Source organism: Schistocerca cancellata, chromosome 6 (genome assembly GCF_023864275.1).
Source record: "Schistocerca cancellata isolate TAMUIC-IGC-003103 chromosome 6, iqSchCanc2.1, whole genome shotgun sequence".
Lineage (NCBI taxonomy): Eukaryota > Metazoa > Arthropoda > Insecta > Orthoptera > Acrididae > Schistocerca > Schistocerca cancellata.
Window position 1 is genome coordinate 687,169,643 of NC_064631.1, and position 10,591 is coordinate 687,180,233.

Genomic DNA, 10,591 nt, shown 5'->3' on the forward strand with positions numbered 1-10,591 from the left:
CAAAGGCGCCACTGATATCCACCATGATGCCGACGATGTACTTATGCGGGGTTGAGCCACAGACCTCAGCCGCCAGAGCGATAGCATCAGATGCCAACCGCCCCGGCCTGAAGCCGAACTGCCTGCTGCTCATCCCACACAGCACCCGGTGAGCCGTCAATCTGTCAGCCAGCAGTTTTTCCAGAAGCTTCCTGAACAGGTCCAGTAGGCAGATTGGCCTGTATGATTTGACTTCTTTTTCTGGTCCCTTTTTTATTATGACCACATTCGCGGTTTTCCACTTCTTGGGGAACTTCCTTTGTCTGAGGCACTCGTTAAAGAGGTGAGTCAGCGGCGCGATTAACTGGGGTGCCAGAAATTGCACCACCTCAGCCACAATGCCGTCTGGTCCTGGAGCTTTCCCTCTTTTTAGGGATCTTATTTGTGCAGCCACCTCCTCTTCCGAGAATGGGTAGACTGCCGTGTCGTTGTTGTAATCTTCTAGGTATGTGTCTCGCGGTTGCTGCTGGCTTAATGTTTCTCCATCTGCATTGTCGTCTGGCAGCAGGGATCGCAGAAGGACCTCAGCAGTTTCCTGCCAAGATTCCGTCATCCTGTCCCCCTGCCTGACTGTTGATAGCTCCAGGGGAGAGCGGATTTTTTCCCTTACTAATTTGTAAGTGAGACCCCACGGGTCTAAGGCCAACTCGTTCAGCACGTAGCTTTCCCAGCTACGCATTCTCACTTCACGTAGCTCCTTCTGAAATCTCTGCTTGGCCTCCCTATGTTGCAACTGCCATCTTTGCCTTTCCAGCCAGACGACACTGCGCTGGTAGTTCCTCCTTAGCCTCCTGACAGATTGACGTAGTTCCTCTAATTCGGCCGACCATGGTGACGGCGAGGCCGCCATGGCCTTCCTCCTGGTTGGTACAGCGGCCGTCATCGCTCTGTGTATTGCGCCCACCAGTTCCTCAACTCTTTCGTCCACGTCTATGTCTTGATGTGCGTTACCTTCCGGTAAGGCAGGAATGTCGCACTCCCTTGCTAGGCGTTCCCAATTCGCTTTGTTATAATTGAATTGTACTCCCCACCCCATGGTCCAGCGGCACTCTCTTTCACCTAAAGTGAAGGTTATTAAATTGTGGTCACTCGTGGTGGCATTGCTCACGACTTTCCAGCTTTTTATGAGGTTTGCTGCATTATGAGATGTTAGGGTTACGTCTATATTCGTGCCCTGCCCTCCTCCTGCTGTGTAGGTAGGAGGATTGCTCGGCTTGTTGGCCACCACGAGCTGTGAAGCCATGAGAAACTCCCCGCTGTACCACAGGGGGGATTTTGCATTGATGTCAGCTGTTATGATTATCTTCCGTCCCCGTAACGCCGTGGTAACTCTTGCCAGGTGTTCTAGGTGCTGTTCAATCTCGTCTCCGTATTGGAAGTACATGTTTATGAGAATAATTACTCCCACTGGGGACTGAAGCTCCACGACGTTGCAGTGACTAGTTGTAAATTGTGAGAGCGTGGTGACCCTTAGGAGTTTATTTGTAACTGCTATCGCCGCTCTAGGGTCCTCCCCTATGCTGACAATTTGCCATGTTGCGGCAGCAAAAGCTATTTTTCCAGCTTGGGAGTACGGCTCCTGTAGGCAGAACACATCCAGTCTCCTCTCCTCCACCTCTTTACGGAGCTCCTGCATAACAAGTCGGCTGTTGTGCGTATTTAATTGTCCAATTGTTATTTCAGTCGTCGTGGGAAGTATGTGTGCGTGTGGTCGTCTGGCCAGGTCTTACTCCAGTCGAAAGCAATTCGTCCGTTTGCCAGTACAGCCTGTTCATAGATGTCCTGAAGGTCGAACTTCTCACCACGTCTCTCAAAACCTTTTTTCAGCAGGTCTCGCAGGGCTCCGAAATCAGTGGGGAGATTCACTGACCTGAGCTGAATTCTGTCCACAGCCTCCATTACCGAGAAGGTTACCTTTGTACCCTCCTCGTGTCCTACACGGACCACATTGTAACCTCCCCACAAAAATATTAATTAAAATGAACCAAGTGTAAAATCCCCACGGAAATAATAATTAAATGAATTTTTAAATATTGTAACCTCTGAACAAAATTGGTTCCCATTTATAATCTCTGCGCAGAAATGCATTCACATTTAATGTAAGCACAAAATTCAATTCCTAAACCCGGAAATAATAAAAAAAATTCAGTAACCTGGTAAATTTTATGACGACAGCAGCGCTGCGCCACGGCCCTGTATTCTGAATAAAAAAAGCAAAAATTCTTACCTCAATAAAAACTACGAATATATCTGCTCTCACCTAAAAAATTTTCGGCACAGCTCCGTGCAATGCTGGCCTATGCTTTGTGATTCGTGAAAAGAATAATCATGCATTGGGTAAAATCTTAAAATTGAAATGAATGCTTTTTTTTAAATTACTTTATATTATAAAAATTATTATTGGGGCATTTTATAAAAGAAATTGGATGACAGTTAATATACATTACTAGATATGCGCAACGCTGCTTCTTTTCCTTCTACAATAATACTCATCCTCCAGAGTCCCGACCAGAGCAGACTGCCGACAACCGCAGACACGCGCCGACTACTGCCGACTCACGCAGACTACTGTCGACAAATGCCGACTAGCGACAAGCAACAACTAACTACATACTGCTCTCTGGTCAGAGACTCTCCTGCGTCTTGCCTATTGCAGGCAGCGCATATAGCGCATACCTCTTACAACATGTCGTAAGGCAGTGGCCAGGGTAATCGGCTCTTCCAGTCTGGCCAGTTGCATCGTGTACTCGATGTTGGGGTACACCCTTACCGGGTCCACAGGTGGCAATCTGATCACTGGAGTGTTCTGCGTTGTGGACTTCAGGCTTGTACTTGTGACTGCATTGTCTTGGATAGGTTGGTTTTCTTTAAGTTTTGTTGGGGTTGTTACAGTCGTAGGATGCCCTTGCCGCTTCAGATGGACTGTCGGCTTTGTTCCCTGGCGTTGAGGGGCTGGATCTATGCTCAGTGTGGGTAGATCTGTCTGTATACTTATATCGGTCATATAAGGCTCTGTTTGGATGGCCTTGCTATTACTTCTGTCTTAGTGGCGCCCGAAAGTGCCATCAAGACGTTTTTAAATCTGGTTGCCCACGTAGCGTCCCGCCTCCTCTTGGTCGGGGATTTGCGCTTTGGCATCCTATTTTGTGGGCTGCGATCAGCCATAATCGATTTTAGTGATCAAGCGTTGCTCTAGCATTCGATATGTTGGGCAATTACGTCCCGTGGCTCCACATGACTTTTTCCCACGGCTTTTGTAGGGAATACAGACCGCTGCTGCTTGCAGTCTTTGCGGTTATGTCCGTTTGTGCCACACTTCGTACAAGCCGACTCCCTGTGTACAAAGCCTTAGAATGTGGTCCAGGTCACCACTGTTGTGGCAGCGAGGTACCACGATGTAATCTCTGACGTTGACCGAATGGAAGCCAACGTATAGTGTGCCCATTGCCGTGATCTTCCTCCACATTGGTGCCGTGACCTCAGCAACGTGCTGAACCACATCACGCCCCCGAGGCCCCGTCTTGAATCTCAATTTAAAGCTATTCCGAAATTCCTCCTCATTTAAATCATCAAAGTTTTGTTCTCTTATTGTATCTGTCAGTTCGTCATCAGTCATTATGGTGGGTACATCGTAAAGGATTACTAGAGGATTTCTCTTCTTCGGAGGTTCACACTTTACTAGTGAGTTTAGTTTTTGATTGTTCAACAATTTATCTTTGTCCTCCTCCGAAGCTACCTCCACAATTACCGAATTTCTACTAGGTTTAATCCTCTTTATCTTAATTTTGCCTTTTGCTGGGTTTATTGTTTTTGTAAACAGCTCCTGGATTTTCTTCACACTGGTGTCTTGCCCAGGCAGTGTCCTGAGAAAAACCGCAGTGTCTGTTCTTTTGGCTACTTTGTCAATCGTCTCTTTGGTTGTGTGTGGCTTGGTTGGCGCTTGCGCAGCCACCGCCGCCCAGGTCTTGACTGTTTTCTTTCTCCAACTCTTCCACCCGGCCTTCAAGTCTTGCATGAGCGATGGCCCATGCTGTAAGTTCGTTTTTTATGATAGACAGAGCCGCTTGGCTTATCTTACCATTTTTTACATTCTGCTCTAAGAGCAGTGACATTCTGGCGCGCCTCTGTGTTACTGTTTCACTCTCTGCCTGTCCCAGTTCGTCCTGGGGAGAGGGATCAGGCGCAGTAGAAGCGCGTTTGGACGCACACGAATCACTCGTTTCAAGTGTCGCCATGATGAATAAACGAGTGATAGAAGATGGGAGCCCGTCTCTTGCCCCGGACCGGCTCCTCTGGCATGGGGGGGGGGGGGGGGACAAAAAGCAGCTCGCCCACCGGCCTCGCCCCAAGGCCAAGGGCACTTCGAACTGCAGGGTTCAGCGCGCCGTTGCCAGCGCACTGGACCCCATCGGTAGCCCCGTCATCGACGATTTCACGCGACGCTCCTCGGCAAGAGCACCCCGCACTCTGGAGAGGCGGATGCACCCCTCGCCCTTCGCCGCCTACTTGCCCGAGCTTCCACCTCTCGGCCAAGGACCCACTCCTACTCAGGTGGCGGGCCTGTCCCCCAGTCGTTCGGCGGTCTGGGCCCATCTAACCTGGCCCAGGCGATGCCACCACCTCCTGGGTTTGGCAGAACACGCCCCGGTTACCCAGGGGCGCGGCGAAGCGCCCTTGCCGACTCGCGCCGCGATCCCACGCCGACGAACGAGGTCTCCGGCATGCAGAGCACCTGCTGGTCTGTGCCCTGCGAACAGAGAGGGACTGATGTTCGGTCCCTCGACACAGCTCCCCCTGTGCCACGCACCCTTCGCTTTCGCATCAGGTTGGGTCACAGCTCTCCCTTTTGTCGCAGGGAAGGATGCCGAGCTTAACATCTGGCACCACGGGAAGGCTTGCATACCAATTAAATTAACTTAAACTGACTTACGCTAAGGACAACACACACACCCATGCCCGAGGGAGGACTCAAACCTCCGACGGCACGGCTACCCCGCGCGGTCCCGCCTCTGAACTGCTTCTGAGTCTTCCTCTAATCCGACCTGGTACGGATCCCATACACTCGATCAGTACTCAAGAATAGGTCGCACTACCATCTTACATGCGGTCTCCTTTACAGATGAAGCACACATACCTAAAATTCTCCCAATGAACTGAAATCGACAAATTACTTTCCCCAGCACAATCCTCACATGCTAGTTCCATTTCGTATCTCTTTGCAACGTTACTCGCAGATACTTAAACGATGTCACTGTGTCAAGCAGGACACTACTAATGCTGCACCCGAACATAACGGATTTGTTTTTCCTACTCATCCGCATTAACATACATTTTTCTGCATGTAGAACAAGCTGCCATTCATCACACCAAGTACACATTTTGTCTAAATCGTCTTGTATCCTCCTGCAGTCACTCATCTTCGACACCTTCCCATACACCACAGAAACATCAGCAAACAGCCGCAGATTGCTGCTCACCCTTTCCGCCAAATCATTATGTATATAGAGCACAACAGCGCTACTATCACACCTCCCTGGGGCACTCCTATCGGTACCCTAGTCTCTTATGAACACTCTCCGTCGACGACAACATACTGGCCTCTGTAACTTAAGGAGTATGCACCTATGTGCACAGCTATGTAGCACTGCTGGTTGAAAGCTGGCGGTCACTATAGATGTCAGCAGTAAATACCGTGAGTGAATGAAACTTATTTCCAAACAAGGCACACAACTCATACCACCGACATTTACGCTGTCTTCAGTGCAGTACAGATATAGATATTAGTACAGTTCGAATTTATGCTAGACACACACTGAGGTGAGAAAAGTCATCCTATGCCTCATTTTGCCCATGCAGAAATACTGAGTCGTGGTGCTCTGAGCACTATGCGACTTCTGAGGTCATCAGTCCCCTAGAACTTAGAACTACTTAAACCTAACTAACCTAAGGACAGCACACACATCCATGCCCGAGGCAGGATTCGAACCTGCCACCGTAGCGGTCGCGCGGTTCCAGGCTGAAGCGCCTAGAACCGCTCGGCCACTGCGGCCGGCGGACGTTGATTGCTGCGGTTATTTCACGTGGTGTTGCTTATTCGTTAGCAGTGACAACTCTATGCAAACGCAGCTGCTCTTGGTCGTTAGAAGGCCGTCGGTCACTTTTTTGTCCGTACTGAGAGCTAATGCCTGAAATTTGGTATTCTCGGAACATTCTTGACCGTGTGGATCTTGGAATATTTAATTCCCTAAAGATTTCTGAAATTGAATGTCATATCCATCTAACTCTAACTTCCACTCTGCGCTAGAAGTCTCTTAACTGTCATCGTGAGGCCATAATCACGTCGGAAATCTATTCACATCAATCACTCGTGTACTAACGACAGCTCCGCCAGTTCACTGCTCTTTCACACCTTGTGTACGCTATACTACCGTCATCTGTGTAGATGCATGTCGCTATCCTACGAGTTTTGTCATCTCACTGTACCTTGTTTTAATAATTCAGTAATTCGTTTTGGCCGCGCGGGGTAGCCGTGAGGTCTATGGGCACCTTAGAACGGTTCGCGCGGCTGCCTCTGTCCCAGGTTCGAGTCCTCCCTTGGGCATGGGTGTTTGTGTTGTCCTTAGCGTAAGCTAGTTTACGTTAGATTAAGTAGTGTGTAAGCCTAGGAACCGATGACCTCGGCAGTTTGGCCCTATAGCACTTACCACAAATTTAAATTTTAAAATTCGTTCTGATCTTCTGTTGACGTCACCCTACGGTTACGGATGGCTTCATTTGCAGGAAATGGTAGAGGTTGTTCCTCAGATTGTTGTTTAATTGCTTTACATGGATCAAGAGGCCTATCACAGTTACATGGGAAGCGAGAAGTATGAGTCCGCTTTCCGTCGTTGAGTTCCCGTCAGTTACCCCGTGTTATAACCTTTCTGACACAATATCACCGTTCTAGCCGCTTAGCTGAGACATTATTCCACGGACATGCGCAGTAGCTCAGAGACTGCTATAGAACGGCAAGGAAGGGCAGAAACTTAGAGCAAACTAGCGGTTCGTGCGATCAAATTTGGCGCGATCACACGGTAGACTTGGGAAGAGCGCGGCGGAGTGTTTGTGAGGAGGTGCATCATCCTCAGGTAATTAAACGGGACGCCTCGCAGCTTACGAGATGAATGGCCTCCGGCGCCCCCTGGGGTGTGCTGCTTACCTGATTTACTTCCTCCAGCAAACTCCGCCCGTTCGCCACTAGGCCCACAAGGCAGGGAGGGGGAAGCCGATGGGCCTCACCAGCAACTTTCAGACGAGGAGCACATCTCTAACGTACGTGGTACTGGAGTCCGGAAACTGACACTCACCTTTGAATGTAAACGTGTTTGATCCGGTTGCACAATGTCCGCTATGAATGCAACCCTACTGCACAAGTAAGTGCTAACAGTGAATGACCTTTCCCTCGTGTGAGGACCACAGCCTTGTAGAAGTTTTTGAAAGAAATTCCGTTATTTGATTGTTAATTGTTCATTTATTTTACACAATCATGATTTCGACTTTATAGCAATACTCAAATGCATGATGAAACGTCAAAAATACGCATGACCTGTCTCTCACACGCCATCACCGAAAAAACGTATTTTTCGTCTTATTGACCAATTGTCGTATTACATTATATCAGTACGTATCGAAAGTACGTAATATTTCTGACATTGTGCACAGTGCAAAATCATTAACACACGTATGGCGTGTTTAACAGCTAATATATTCTTGTGACCTGCATTCGTCACTCCTGTTCATCAACTGCCATTAACATAGCTATACTGTGTCTTAATGGTTTTTCACTGAGCACAGTGTCACAGTGTCAGCCATATTATGTATCTTCGATACGAACCCACAGCTTGTAATACGACAACTGGTCTATAAAACCAGAAGTACCTCGTTTCGACGGTCACGTGTTGTAGATAGGGCAGATATATTTTACCATTTCAACATGGACTTGAGAATGGGTATAAAATGGAAATCATCGTTATGTAAAATAAATGAACAATTAACAGTCAAATGGCAGAAATTTATTTTGTACGGTTTTAACACATACTTTTGTTTCTTGGTGTCCAGATGGATAACAAAGTGAGGTGGAACGAACACGTTGGTAAGTTAACCGGAAAACACAGTTATGCCTGCCATGCAGTTATAAATCTGATTCATTGTGTTGACATCGAGGTAAAATAGGTACCATACTTTGCATAGTTTCGCTTAGTATTGTCTTACGGAATAATCCATTTTGGTAATGCAGCTAAGTTCAGACGTTTTATCAAAAATTGTTATAATTACAACAGACGTACGGAAATTTACAACGCTCTATCTCTGTCGGATTATCGTTATCTATACTTTTTTTCTACAAATTGCTAAACTATCTAAAGATCATAAAATCTTATATATAGCCGTTCAACTTTCATTGTGAAACCCCTAATTCTGATATGTCACTATTCAGACGTTTTCTGGAACTTCCTACTATGGGACGTGTCAGCACCTAATAGACAACGAAAAACAGAAATTAATTACTCTTCCTATAAATCTTGAAATATCAGATCTCTTGTATCTGATGCGATATTTAAAATATTCACTAACATCTCCTAACAATTATACTGTAGTGCTCCTGCACTCAATAAACAGCTTACCTCGTTTCGCCGCTGCGAATGAATGAATATTCTGCATCCAGCAACATGCTAAAATAATACCGGGCGACCAAAAAGTCAGTATAAATTTGAAAACTGAATAAATCACGGAGTCATGTAGATAGAGAGGTACAAATTGACACACATGCTTGGAATGACATGGGGTTTTATTAGAACCAAAAAAATACAAAAGTTCAAAAATGTCCGACAGATAGCGCTTCTTCTGATCAGAATAGCAATAATTAGCATAACAAAGTAAGACAAAGCAAAGATGATGTTCTTTACAGGAAATGCTCAATATGTCCACCATCATTCCTCAACAATAGCTGTAGTCGAGGAATAACGTTGTGAACAGCACTGTAAATCATGTCCGGAGTTATGGTGAGGCATTGGCGTCGGATGTTATCTTTCAGCATCCCTAGAGATGTCGGTCGATCACGATATACTTGCGACTTCAGGTAACCCCAAAGCCAATAATCGCACGGACTGAGGTCTGGGGACTTGGGAGGCCAAGCATGACGAAAGTGGCTGCTGAGCACACGATCATCACCAAACGACGCGCACAAGAGATCTTCCACGCGTCTAGCAGTATGGGGTGGAGCGCCATCCTGCATAAACATCGTACGTTCCAGCAGGTGCTTATCAGCCAGGCTGGGGATGATGCGATTCTGTAACATATCAGCGTACCTCTCACCCGTCACGGAAGCAGTCAATGACGTTTTGCTGTTCATCGCCATCTGTCGGACATTTTCTGAAATTTGTTTTTTTTTTTGGTTCTAATAAAACCCCATGTCATTCCAAGCATGTGTGTCAATTTTTACCTCTCTATCTACATTATTCCTTGGTTTATTAAGTTTTCAAATTTATACTGAATTTTTGATCAGCCTGTACAAAAGGAATCCTGTGATCGATGCAGAGTGCATTGCGTGATCACAGCTACTGATGCAACTACTCCCCCTTTTCTTTTTTATATAAATTAAATGATCAGGAGGGGTTTAGTCAACAAGACTTAAGCGGTTTAAAAAAAATGAAAGGAATCAATAAGAGCTTTTAATTTACTATATTCTGAACACTGGCGTTTCACATACTGACAAACGTTGCTTGACCTTCCTTTTCCTTGCACACTGTGATTAGCAAAAACTTTATAATTATTGCACACTCTCTTTAGTAAATAATCACGTATCTGGTCACAACAAAGATACCAATATTACTTTGAACGTATGCATACACAAATCTGACAAAATACTTCCAGTGCGCAAGCAATCAACAACTACGCGCAGTAAAAAGGCAAAATAACTAAAAATCCTCGATTAATACAAAATTCTCCTTTGGCGCCATTAGCACGGTCAGGATTGGCTGCGACCCCTCCTTCTCACCTGTGTCATGCTGTGTCCCAGTACTCTCAACAACTGTTCGCTCACCGAGCGAGGTGGCGCAGTGGTTGGACACCGGACTCGTATTCGGGAGGACGACGGTTCAATCCCGCGTCCGGCCATCCTGATTCAGGTTTTCCGTGATTTTCCTAAATCGCTCCAGGCAAATGCCGGGATGGTTCCTTTCAAAGGGCACGGCCGACTTCCTTCCCCGTCCTTCCCTAATCCGATGAGACCGATGACCTCGCTGTCTGGTCTCCTTCCCCAAAACAACCAACCTGTTCGCTCGCTACCACTCGGCGATAGTAATACTTCAGACGTCCAACTTTCAAGGTTAAAAAAAGTATGGGATTAGTCGCAAGTAACTCCAGTGTTTCTGAAGAAGATTATGCAGAAACTACGAGAGACACGCAGGAATTAAACGAATGCCATCGAATGGAGTATCTCCACAAGTTTTTAACTCACATTACAGGTGCTCCATATAGGTTCCATTTATGACGCAGCAAACTTAAATACGGTAAG